At 36.5% G+C, this 13,315-nt stretch overlaps 1 protein-coding gene across 7 annotated transcripts in view; it reads left to right on the top strand.

The window, feature by feature from the left end:
* The window catches only part of USP25 (ubiquitin specific peptidase 25), a 164,343-nt gene that overhangs the window by 106,350 nt on the left and 44,678 nt on the right, over positions 1 to 13,315 (top strand). The gene's annotated exons all lie outside the window — the stretch shown is intronic.

Genomic DNA, 13,315 nt, shown 5'->3' with positions numbered 1-13,315 from the left:
CTGTGAAACCGCCAATTCACTAAAGCTTTCAAGAGAATGCACTCTAATAATTTCATATTTAAGCAAAATAACACTACTGGTAAATAGTATTAGTTAATGTAGAGTATTTATTTGATTCTTTTCAGATTTGTAAAAGACAGATTAGCAGCAACTAAATTTTTAATATATTCCAAGTGAAGAAAATCTGTGTAATCTATAAAACAAATGAGACATATATAAAAATATAAATATTTTAACAATTCTATAATTATTAGCTGGTGAAATCAATAAAATATTAAGGATTACAAAAATAAAATACATTCTTACACATTTGAAAATACAATGTCCGATGGTTTTTTTAAGATTCATCATATGATTAAGTTGTGAATATAATTTAAGATGACATTTTGTAGGAAGGTACTATTTCTGTTTAGTGGTTAGGGAAATGAGAAGAGATAAATTAGATCTTTTCCTTAAACTCATTTGTCTCTCCCTTTTTTTTTTTTTAATTTACTCTGAGTGGATCATTTTGAATCACCCTTTTTTGTAAGGTTTGTGTGTTTTGTTTTTATTAAGAAAGTGTTCTCGGTGTTTGTTTAATTTTGTCTTTTACGGACAGATTCCTAGACACCTTTACCTAGATAAATTTTAGCATTCTCCTTTGAACTTTAGATGGATTTATTCTTTGAATGAGAGATCTGTAAGACTACAGTATGTTTGTGTGACTGATGTATAGGCATGCACAAATCTTTCCAGACTTGTAACTTGTTTTCATGCAAATTGAATAGTTGAGTCCTAGCAGCATTCATTGGCCAGGCTCCAACCCGGTTATTCTTGGTTCACTTATATTTTGTAGCATCACAATATTAAATTCTATACAGTCTGCTTTTCATCTTTTCTGTTTCTCACAAGAGTATCTAAATTTACAGACTTAATACATTTTATTTTTACTAAGTCAAACTAAGACATATTCCCCACTAATATTCCTATCTGACAGGACTTGCCAGCTTTTCCCCATCTTTTACATTTGTTATATTCTCTCTCTATGCAAAGGCCACATCTATATGCTCCATATCCTTTTTATTCTGATGAGTACTTCCTGTTACACACTTTATATCCTATTTTGTAAGTTTTAAAAAATTGAGCAGTACGTTCATGTCTCTTTTTAGTATTAAAAAAAAAAAAACTTGAAGAGAAATGCATCTGAGAGGAGCCAGAATAACTACAAAATAAAGAGATGGTAAAGGTCAATCCACATGTAACTGTTATGATAGTTATCTTCAGGACTGAGTTTTTAGAAGGCAATGACAGTACTGCCTCAGTAGAAAACTGTGTGTCCTCTATAGAGTTGCTAGAAATAGGCACTTTGAGTTAATAGGAATAGAATATTGTAAATCTACAAATTTGGGATGTGTGTGACATTATTGATTAAAAATTGATTTCTACCACTATCTTATCTTACATATCACATTAAGAAATCTATCTTCCACTGCAGGGCAATTTAACATACACAGTTGAATAAGAGAGTCTATTATATTGTTCATTGGAATTACTTATCTCCTTTTATTAGTAGAGAAATTTTACTTTAATGCCCATGCCATTTTTTTCTTTTTCCTATTTTCTCCCTACAGTTTTCAAATAATTTAATTTGATATAATACTTTCATAATATCATAGAGAACCTGTATTTATCTCTCAGGTGTACATTAGGATTATGAGTGACTAGTGGAAGTAATAAAAGGAGATCTTCTTTATAAAATCCATCAGAGTGATTTTTCTTCTCTCCCTGAAAATCTTTTCAATAAAGTTATAACCTAAGAACCATTAAAATCCAGTTTCTTCAGAATGATATTCCAAATAAGAATATTAATTTATATAGCATTAATTAAATGAGTATTTGTTCCTCTTTTGCTAATAGATAACCAAAAAAAATCCACAGGCATCACTTCTTCAGCATGATTCATTGTCTTATTGAAACTAAGTAATAAGTGATAGGAAAGTATTCTTCAGTCCATATCACACTACCTCTCTAATCTGCGAAAGAATATTTACTTTAACACTTATGTTTAGAGATTTAGCCAGCAGGTATTTACTACTGGTATATACATCAGGATTACCTGGGAGACTGTTTCTGAGGACATACCATCTGAGACTTATTGGGGTCAGAATCTATGGAGGAAGGGTCCAGAGTATATATTTTTTAAAAGATATTTAGATAATTCTGAGTGTACCTCTGGTTAAGCATCATGGGTCTAGGCTATATGAATAAAACTGTTCTGAGGAAGGAGAGAACTTGGCTTGAATTATTATTTTGCTTGTGTTACTCATATCTTACTCAGAAACTATTTGAAGTCCTTACAATATATCTATATAGTATACTCAGATTTTAAAAGCAAAAAAGAAACCAAAACCAAAAAATAAGGGTAGAAAAATGAAGTAAAAATGGTCTACAAGTCAAAAATAAGTTGATATGATCTGGTAGAGTGGACAATATTCTCAGTATTTTCAGGATATTTTCAGTAGCCTCAGTATTTTAAGTTCCTATTTAAAGCAGGGACCAAGTCATGTTTTTATTTAAATCTCCAGAATGTAGTATAATACATGACACATGATAGATGCCCCTTAAATGTTTTCTGATTTGATTTCATTCCCTTTTGAAATTGCAATAATGAGTTTCCTAGAGGTGATCTTCTGGAGAAGGCAGTGGCAACCCACTCCAGTACTCTTGCCTGGAGAATCCCATGGATGGAGGAGCATGGTAGGCTGCAGTCCATGGGGTCGCTAAGAGTCGGACATGACTGAGCGACTTCACTTTCACTTTTCACTTTCATGCATTGGAGAAGTGCCGGGGACCAGCCCCGGCTGATCCAGGGTATTCGAAGGAGAGACGGCTAGGCGAGGGTCAGGGAATAACTGCTTAATTACACTTTAATTAAGGATACAAAGAGTAATAGAATAAGGATAGCTCAGTGAGGAAATTGAGTAGAGAAAAGCGGCTGAAATAAGGATAGCTCAGTAGGAAAATTCAGTGGAGAAAAGAAGCTGAGTGGCTTGGTTTACGCGGAAAATCAATATAACCCGTGACACCAGGTTAGCTCTGACCACGGAGGCCGCAGGCGCCCTCTCGAATAGCGGAAGGTGCCCCACCTTAGACACCTTCTCGAGTGGGTCTTAGAAGCCCAGGCAAATAAATGGTCGCAGAGGACATCCACGCTCCAGATGGACGCTCAGCCGGAAGTTAAAGGGAAGAATGACATGGGGAGACCAAGTTTCAGTGAACAAGGCCCGCACTTTATTTTCCAAAGTAGTTTTTATACCTTAAGTTATGCATAGAGGATAATGGGGGAAGGGGTAGAGTCATGCAGCAAGCCAGGCTTTTTTCCTGTAAACTTATCATATGCAAAAGTTCAGGTGATAGACATCATCTTCTGGCCCGGAGGCCTGTTAACATTTTAAGAAACTTATCTTTCTCTAAAGGTGATTATTCCAAAGTCAGGCGCCAGCCTTCCAAAAAGCATTGAACAAAGCTGCATTTTACATTTCTATACACCCATTATATCAATCAATACACTGCCAAGGACACAGTAGGAGTATGGAGACTTAGCAGCAAACATTGGCCCAACAAGTGAAAAACCCTTCACCAATACATTTTCTAATCAATCTTTTAACTACTCAAAGGAATCTGTGTTTAGGCAGTTTAGAACATCTCCTGCCTCTCACAGTTGGGAGGCTCTGAACAATCACATGTGGCCGGAAAAACCCATTCAGGCAGGCTAGAGGATTTCCAAAGGAGTTTGTAGGTTAAACACTGTCACATCCAGGAATTATTAACTGGAGCTGTGAGCTAACTCTTTTTTCAGAGAGAGGTAGTGGGGGACAGCCCCCCGTAAAGTCAGAGGTGTAGGTGAAAGCACAAAGCAGAAAGTAGGCAGACTCTGGTTTTGGGGGTAGATGCTCGAGAATTTCCAGGGGGACTCCTGAGGCTCGATCCCGCCTTTGCGTATGCCGAGCCTCCTTCCTCATGACCTTTGTCATGGGCGGAGTGCCTCACGCTGGCTCCCGGAAGTGATAGAATTCCAGTTGAGCTATTCCAGATCCTCACTCAATATGCAATGTGCCGGCTCCCAGCATCTCCCCCTTTTTTATTTCTTAAAACAGCCAGATGCAGCTCAGTCGCGAGCTTCTGAATGTTCTGCCGAAGAATCCTGACAATACAAGGAAGAATGAATATGAGAAGCAAAACTAAAGCACCAGCAGCGATGTATCCAAGGATATTAGACAGAATGTTTTTTCCTGAAATGAAGTTAGAGAAAGTGTGAAAAAAGTCATTAGCTGCGGTAAAATCCAGTCAAGAGTGTTTCGGGGTCTGTATTTGATTATGAAGTTTCACTAAGTCCAGGCCAAATGTCAGAGCTGTTCCAAACACCTGAGATATGATTTTTGATTTTTTCCCATTCATAGTCTGTCTCATTTACCTTTAAAGATGTCACGCACATCCACCGGTAATCAGCGTGGCAAGACAAAGCCATTTTCACTTTTAAAGCCTGTAAATCAGTCCCAATATGCATTATTGCCTCTTCTAAGGCGTCTACTCTCATCTCTAATTTCCTATCTATAGCTTCCTGTGTTGTTAGAGTTAGTGAAACATTTTTAGACATGGTATCAACATATTGGGCAGTATGCACTTGTTGAGTCAATGATATTGCTGCCACAGTAACAGAAGTAATTGCGGTTATTAAAGCTGATATTCCTAAAATAAGTAAGCCCACAAATCGTCGCAATCGCATTAAATCCTGAAGTTGTTGTAATACAGCAAGACTATAGTTATATCAATAAGTGGTTACATTATAAGATAAGGTGGACGTTGTAACACTACAAAGGAGCAAACATTATATTGAGGGTTTAAACAAGATGAGAGCATACATTATTCACAGGTCACTACATTGGGTCCACCAGTTTAAAGTCACATGTACATTAAGTTTTCCAGAATCGTTGGTAAAGAGAAAAACATAAGGAGAGGGTAGACAAGCCAAATCAGAATAAGTAGAATTATTTTCTGGTTGGAGTTCGCGCTGCAGCAGCCCCGTCGGTCCCGCCGGGATCTCGATGTTTATCTTGCCTCCCCTTCTGGCGGGCTCCTCTTTTGTGATCGAAGCAATGGGGGAACTGGATATCTGGGGGTCTGCAACATGGCGAATCAGCCTGTCTAAATTGGAGAATCTGCATCCTGTGGAAAATTATAAGCACATCCTCGACCGCTAGTTAATAATGGGTCAGGACCCTTCCATTGTCCTGAGAGGGCCTTCCATTTGACTAATGGTTTTGCATTTAATTGCTCCAGGCACCAATGACAAAGCATTGCAATAGTTCTGGCTGAAATCAGTATTTAAAATATTTATTACGAAAAGAGCATGTTGCAAGATTTGATGGGGAGAACTATACTTAAACTCCCCTTCTTTTAGTTTTTGAATTTGGATTTTTAATGTTTGATGTGCTCTTTCAACAATGGCTTGTCCCTGTGGGTAATAAGGGATGCCTGTATTATGTTTAATTTGAAACTTTATGTAAAATTTCTGAAAAGACTTAGAAGTGTAAGCAGGAGCATTGTCAGTTTTCAAAACTTTTGGCAGGCCCAAATATGAAAAACAAGTAAAGAGATGTTGTATCACATCTTTACCTGCCTCTCCGGTATGAGCAGTTGTAATAATAACGTGATAAAAGGTATCTACAGTTATATGAGCAAAAGACAGTTTTCTAAATGAAGAGACATGAGTTACATCTGTCTGTCAGAGTACGTTAGGTTTGAGACCATGAGGATTAACTCCCATAGGTAGATTATTATAAACAGTGGGGCAGTGTAAGCAAGAACGCACAATCTCTCGAGCAGTCTCTCTGGGAATTTGGAATTGATATCTTAAAGCAGTAGCGTATTGATGATGAAGTGAGTGAGAGGCTCTGGCCTCCTCAATCACAGTAGCCACTGTATTTCTGGTTAACAAGTCAGCCAAATCATTAAAGGCATTTAAAGGGCCAGGCAATCTGGAATGAGCCCGAATGTGTCCAATGAAAAATATTTTATTTTTTTTCCAAATTTGTTGCTGTAACTTAGTTAACAAATGAAATATGGTGGTTTTATTTTCAGGCAAAACCGCAGTTTCAATGTGTGGAATCAGCCTGACCACATACTGAGAATCAGAGTAAAGATTAAATTCCTCATCTGTAAACATAGCAAAAGCCTCTATGACTGCTGTTAGTTCAGCTCTTTGAGCTGAAGTTTTTTGTGTTTTTAAAACTTTTTGGTGATTTTTAGTAACTATGAAGGCTTTACCATTTGTTGACCCGTCAGTAAAGGCTATCTGAGCATTTGGAATAGGAGACTGTTTACATCTGACAGGAAAAATAACTGGATGTCTGGATATAAAATTCAGCAAAACATGTGAAGGTAAACGATGTAAAAATTTTGACCAAAATAGTTTCCTATAGCAATCTGCCAATTTTCATCAAACATTAGAAGCACATCAAGTTATTCTTTATTATATGGAATTACAATTTCTGATGGCTCTTTACCAAATAATTCAATGTTCTGTTTTTTTCCTTTAATATCAAAGTAGCTGTCAATCCTGAATAAGAAGCCGCTACTTTTTTAGTTTGAGCGGGAAGATGGACCCACTCTAGGGAGCCGTTTTGCCATAAAACCAATTTTTTGTCTGGCTTCCCCAATTACACCTATGGGGGTTTTATGGCAAAGGAATTGTCAAGCAGTTGTCAATTTAATTTTTTAATTTTTAAAATTTACATTTTAACAACATAAATTTAGAGATATGTTAATTTAGGTCTAATGTTTAGTTTAAGTCTCTGTATAAATTTAAATAATAAATGTATAAACTCCTTATCTCATTTTGGTATATAGATATGCCTAAATGCAAAATGTATTTATATATGTATTTATATATGGCAACAAGTATAAACTTATTGACATATATATAAATCAATATACTTGAATTAATCGTTATAATTAATATATTAATTAATATATATTACAGCAATACAACACGTACACAGCTAATACCAGCCAACACAAACCAATGTACTGCAATAATACATGTCACACATATATAATAATACAGTATATAGAACATATATCATCACAGCACATCAATCCATACCAATTAATATCAGCCACTCACACATTATATTACTGCAATATATATTTAATTATACAGTATATATATAATATGCATATATAGCATACATATTAATTTATATACAAATCAAGTATAGATCTATAAATAGAATTAGGTATACCTTTATTATATTTTATTTATACCCATACCTAATTAGGCAAACTGTAATTATGCGAATATATTTATATTATGTATTTATAACATATATAAAGTATTGTTAATTGTACCGCCTGTTGATAACTAAGAAATTGAGAAAACCCTTCTCTGAGTATCTCCTATTTGAGACAGCACGTCCCTCCCCCATAGGGTAAAGGGGAGCATAGGAACTACATAGGGTTGAAAAGTTCCACAGGTATCTTCAAACTGCCAATCTAACATTTTTGAACTTTTAACTACTGTGGGGGCTAGAGGGCAAATGAAACAAAATTTGACCCCTGAAATCTATCAGGGCAACTTGCCAATCATCACTATTTTGTAAAAGACTTGCAGTTGATCCTTATTAAGTGAAATTATTATATTTGCTACTTCTTTTCTAAAAAGTTCTACACTTCTTTTTTCCTCCTTTTATAATTAATTGTGTCACCAAGCTGGGAAAAGATAAAACTATTTTTCTTGGGGTCACTGATAGATGGAACCAATGGGCCTTTTTGTCTCAAGCGCCTTGTAGGTGTATGTTTTGTGGCAAGAATAGTTTAATCTCATCTTTTGGTAATATTAATCCTAATTAACTGATCATTTAAAGTCTCATCTACTTTAACAAGAGCTGACTGTCTCATTTAGTCAACTTTTTCTTAGAACTGGAATTAGGATTGCTTTTTAAGTAATCAAAGGCTTTAAATCTGCAGTAGTCAGTTTTAAATGTGGGCGTATCCAATTAATGTCCCCTAATAATTTTTGGAAATCATTTAAAGTTAGTAAACAATCTTCAAATGGGCATTATCAATTTTTAAAACTTTTGGCACCTAAATATGAGAAGCAAGTAAAGAGGTGTTACACAACATCTTTATAAGCTTCTCCAATTATCATTTTGTAAACTAAATCTGGTCTATAGCTTTTTATATGACAAGTAACCATCTAATCTTTGCTTGAATACTTCCAGCAACGGGGAACTCACTACTCTTCAAGGCTTTAAACGCTCTCTCACCTTTTTTTCTATAGCATTCCCACTCCGCTTTTTTTAATCCCACCAACTCATTTTCAGTAGTATGTGTTGGCCAGGAGCTGGGTCCGTCTTTCCCAGAAATGTTAAGAGACGTCTGTTCCTGTGTCTAATAGCCCTGAGATTTTACTTTTTTGAATTAAAAGATCTTTTAAAGGCCTTGGAGCTGTAATTTCCTGCACCCAAAAGGCTAGATCACTAGATCTAAACGCTCTGTGGCTCTTAGCTTGAGAAGTCAAATTTTTTCCTGTCTGATAAGGTAAAAGCAAAAACTGTTATTCTTAGACCTTTATTAATTTGCACAGTTTTGGTAAGCGGCGAGATCAAAACTTTAATTTCTCTAATATAATCAGAATCTACCACACCATATACCAAAATTTTTTGAAAAGAAAGCGAGCTACGCCCTAGCACAAGTCCTACAATGCCCTCAGGCAGGGGGCCAGCCACTCCCATTGGAATCGGAGCAACCGGCTTGTCAGGGGTTAATATTGTTGCTAAATCCCCTTAGCCTGGGTGAGACCCCCCTGAGGGGGTTTTCTCCAAGGAGCACGCTCCGCATATTGTGCAGTCTGTTTTAAAAGCTCCACTGTTTAAAAACTTTTTATCTTCTTCAGGCTTAGGTAACACTTTGAGAGGCTTTGGGGGCAAAGTGGGGAACTCTTGGGCCCTGGAAGGCGCAAACGGAGGCGGCGGCGATGGCCTTAAATCAGAAAGTGGTGGATAAGTTTTTTGTTTTTTAAAGGTTTGCGCAGAGCGGGAGGGAGCTCGCCAGGGCACCTGGTCAAAGCGTCTCTTACTGTCTTTCTCTCTCTCTTCCTGCCTTTCTCACTTTTTTCTCACCCTTCTTTTTTCGCTACCCTTCTTTCCTTCGTTTCTTTCTCTTTACCCTCTTCTCTTCCTTAATTTTTAATTTTTTTTTTCCTATCTTTTTCTCTGTATCTTTTTTAACTTCCTTTCTCTATCTTGTTGCGTTCCCTAATTCTTTTCTGTTCCTCTCTTTTTCACTCTTTAGCTCTTTCTCTATCTTTACATCTTTTTCTATTTTCTTTTTTTTTTTTTTCACTTTTTTTTTTTTTTTTTCTTTTATTTTACTCTTTTTTTTTTTTTTTGCTTGGGCTCCCAGCAGAGAAGGAAATGGCAACTCTGTAGTATTCTTGCCTGGAGAATCCCAGGGACAGAGGAGCCTGTTGGGTGCCGTCTATGGGGTCACACAGAGTCGGACACGACTGACGTGACTTAGCAGCAGCAGCAGCAGAGGTGATCTTCAGTGTATGGGAGTGCAGCCATTTTAAAAGGTTAGCCCAAATAGCTCTACCTTAGGAAAGACAGTCAAAAATATGTGGTGCTGTTATAGCTTTTTCTTAGATAAATTGTAGGTTTAACTTGGTTCCTAAGCCTCTACCTCCCACATTCCTGAGAATTCTGTTTGTGGTGCTACCTAGGAATCTGAAGCCTTTAAAGTTTCTCTGATATTCTAGCCAGCCAGCCTAGCATGGCTTTTTATAGACTGCTTTGGGGGAATTACTGAGTTTAAATGCATTTCTATAAGGAAAATGGACTGCTGTTCTTTGAAGCAGTGCTCTTTAAGTATTTTTCTCTGGGTAGTGGAATGAGCTTTTTATTTTCCTCCTCTGGTTATTTTGTTTGTTCTAGTGAACATATCTTTTACTCTTCTGGTTTGACAAAGTTAAAACCTCTTTTCTTTTTTATTTTCCCTCTATTAAATCTGAATCCCTTGTAGTTCTTCCAAGGCCACTATAAGCACATTTCATCTAAACCAGGTTGTTCCCTATCACTCTTGCTTATAGGGTCTTTTCCTGTCATTATGGTTTTGTTCATGAAGTATCCCCTTGTCCTCACTATTCTTGAAACTTTGTCTACTTTTAAGACTTCTCTAATAGCCCCAGATCTTTATGAATGTCCCTAATTACCCCTGTAGCAACTATTGTCTTTTTCCCACTATTCTAGTCCTAATCTATTCTCTGTACCAAAGTTATATTTTGTCTTGCTTACTGTTATAAAGGCTCATTAGTAGCAAGGAATTTATTAATCTTTTATCTGTCCTTACAGTGCCTTTGCTTATGCTATTCCTTCTGCCTGGAATCATCTTTCTTATCTCCAAGATAATCTTCTCTACAAATCCTTCAAGACTTAGCTCAGTTGGCAATTCTTCTAGGAAGTTTTTCTTAGCATGCAACATCTTTCCAAGTGTGTGTATGGCTCCATAGTGCTTCTCTAGGACCTTGTGCATAAGTCTATCACAGCATTTAGCACTTTGTATTCTAATGGAGTGTATATTTCTCTGATTTTGTTGAGAGTTCCTTAACGTGAGTAAATCTTATGTCATTTTTTCTTAACATTGTTAATACCTAACATAGTATTGAAAATGGCACATGCTCATCAAACATGTTGGGAATGAAGTTTGGATTTTTGTTTCTGAACTCCCAGAACTGGAATCCTTGTAGGTTCACCTACTGTGAATACAGCACCACTCATACAAGTTCCGTGGAAGATATTTGCACAGAGAAAAGTCGAGAGGAAATAGTTTTGTATGGCATTTAGGCAGAATCATTCAGCATCACATAAGGTTTTTGGACTCAAATCCCTATGAGGAAGGAAACCTTAACCCTGGGGACCTAAGTATATTTGACTGTGTTGATCAGATAAAATTACTTTTGCTCTTAAGAGCTTTATTTACCTACATTGTCCAGGTTTCCCTGGCTTAGCCCAACGTCCTAGCAGATGAATTTCTTGACCCACATTGCATTAAGCTCACATCCTTCTGTCAAGCATTGATGTTTTATCTGTTACAATGAGAAGAGACAGAGGGGGAAAACACAAGTAATGTAAGCTTTAGCAACAAGAAGTTTGTCTCTGTTAAGGCCTAAAATAGCTGACTTAAGCCACTTAATCATGAAATCTTCAGGAAGCAGAAGCTCTGCTAAACTGGAGTTGTAGTGGTTGAGATTTTCTTAACTTTATGTATCATACAGGCACACTGAAAGAACATTGCAGTTCTTAGGAAGTCTAGAAATGAGACATTTAACTTCTTTTGGACTTCTTTTCCTGTCACAAACATGGTAATCATTTCTTCCTTTAGTTTTCTTTGCCAGAGTATATTTCACTTCCATTATCCTAATGACTCATATCTAAAATATAAGACATCTGCACGTCAGTCTCCAAACCATTATGTCTAAAATGTATCTTGAATCTAACAAATTCTCACTTTCTCACTGTCTCTGTTATCCAAAAGCACAGTGATTTCTTGCTAATATTGCTCTATAAGCAAGATAAAGAGCTTATGTTGCTGTTTTAGTACTTTTACTGACTTCTGGTTTTACTTTATTCTCTAATCTTTTCTTTACAATGTAGCCAGAATAATTTTCTTTAAACTCAGCGTGTTTTCATTGTATTTAGATATTTATCCACTTTCTTTTGCCGTTAAAACTTTCATGACTCAAAGGCCCCCGTTTTATCCCTGTCTGCATCATCTCTTGCCATTTCTCCCCTCTTATACTATAGTCTATAGTTGGACCACACTAGAAGCCCTTCGTATTGAATTCATGCTCACTTCATGGGCTATATGTTCTTCCACCTAATTCATTATGTTTCAACTGAAACGTTAGTTTATCTCATACCCCATAATTTTAAATTACCCTTGCCCCATTTTATTCCTATAATGTATTATGATGATGTCACAATTCATACATGTAATTCTTTGGTTAATAACTTTTTCCATAGTTAACTATAAATTTCATGGGGACAGGGACTGGCCACTTTGTTAACACTGAGTCCCAGTGCCTAGCCTAGTGCCTGGCACATAGACACTTAATTAAAATTCAGTGGATGAATGAATACTCATGCATCTATGTTTAATTATAGTATTTCTTTTTTAATAATATTTCACTTTGAGAAAGGTTTTAAATTAATCAGATATGGGAAAGGATGACAGTAGTCCTGTTGTTTCCCACCAGTTGGTTGAGCAGGAACTCAACCTATCCCAGTAACACTGTGCAGTATTGTAGAGTACATTCTTATTCCTTTTACCCTTTCATTAGCTTATTAATTCATTTGTTTCATTAAATTATTGTGTGCTTATTATATGCTTGGTGTGGAAGAAATAGGAATACAAAAGGGCAATAACACCCCTGCTCTTGAGATTCTTACAGTATAGCAGGGAATGTAGGCTTGAAACAAATAACAGTAATGAAGCTATAATTGTAGGAAAGTGCTATTAAAATGAAAGTATAAGTTACTGTAGAGCAGTAATTCTTGTCTGGGAGTGATTTTGACCTTCAGAGGGCATTTGACAATAGTGGAGACATTTCTGGTTGTTACAGCTGAGAGAGGGGTTCAGTACTACTGTATTTAGTGGGTAGATGCCTGGGTACACAGGAAAGCCCTCCACACCGTAGAATCATCTGACCTAAAATGTCAGTAGTGCTGAGGCTGAGCAGCCCTCCCTAGAAGCTGAGTCATCAGCAATACTTCCATGTGGAAACAGCATTTAAGCAAAAGGATATATAGAAGTTATTAGGTGGAGGAGTGAGAGTTGTTGACCAAACAGTCAAAGGGAAGAAAATGAGGAAAGATCCAGAAGTTGGACAGTTAGCCTCTTCTCTGATGTATTGGATAAACTGAAAAAAGGCTAGTATGTGTTTCTTTTTGAACAAAGGACACCAGGTGATGGAGAGATAGGCAGAGGCCCACTTACATAAAGCCTCATAGGTTGTATAAGTATAAATATTGGGCTTGTCTGTTAAATATCCAGTGGACATTCAGAGTACATTGTTGCATCTATGGATTTAGAACTCAGAACATAGACAGTAGATATAATTTTAGGAATTCTTCCCAGAAGTAGTATTTGAACTCTTGAGTTTATATTGGTCCTGGAACTATCAGGAAGAGGTTCAGAAAAGATAGAAGGCTGGGTTCATTCATGGTTAGGATTTTGTTAGGTAAGTATGAAAAAGAATACTCTGGCCAGAAAAACA

Source organism: Bubalus bubalis, chromosome 1 (genome assembly GCF_019923935.1).
Source record: "Bubalus bubalis isolate 160015118507 breed Murrah chromosome 1, NDDB_SH_1, whole genome shotgun sequence".
NCBI classification, from domain to species: Eukaryota; Metazoa; Chordata; class Mammalia; order Artiodactyla; family Bovidae; genus Bubalus; species Bubalus bubalis.
This window is presented reverse-complemented; position numbering and strand designations above follow the sequence as displayed.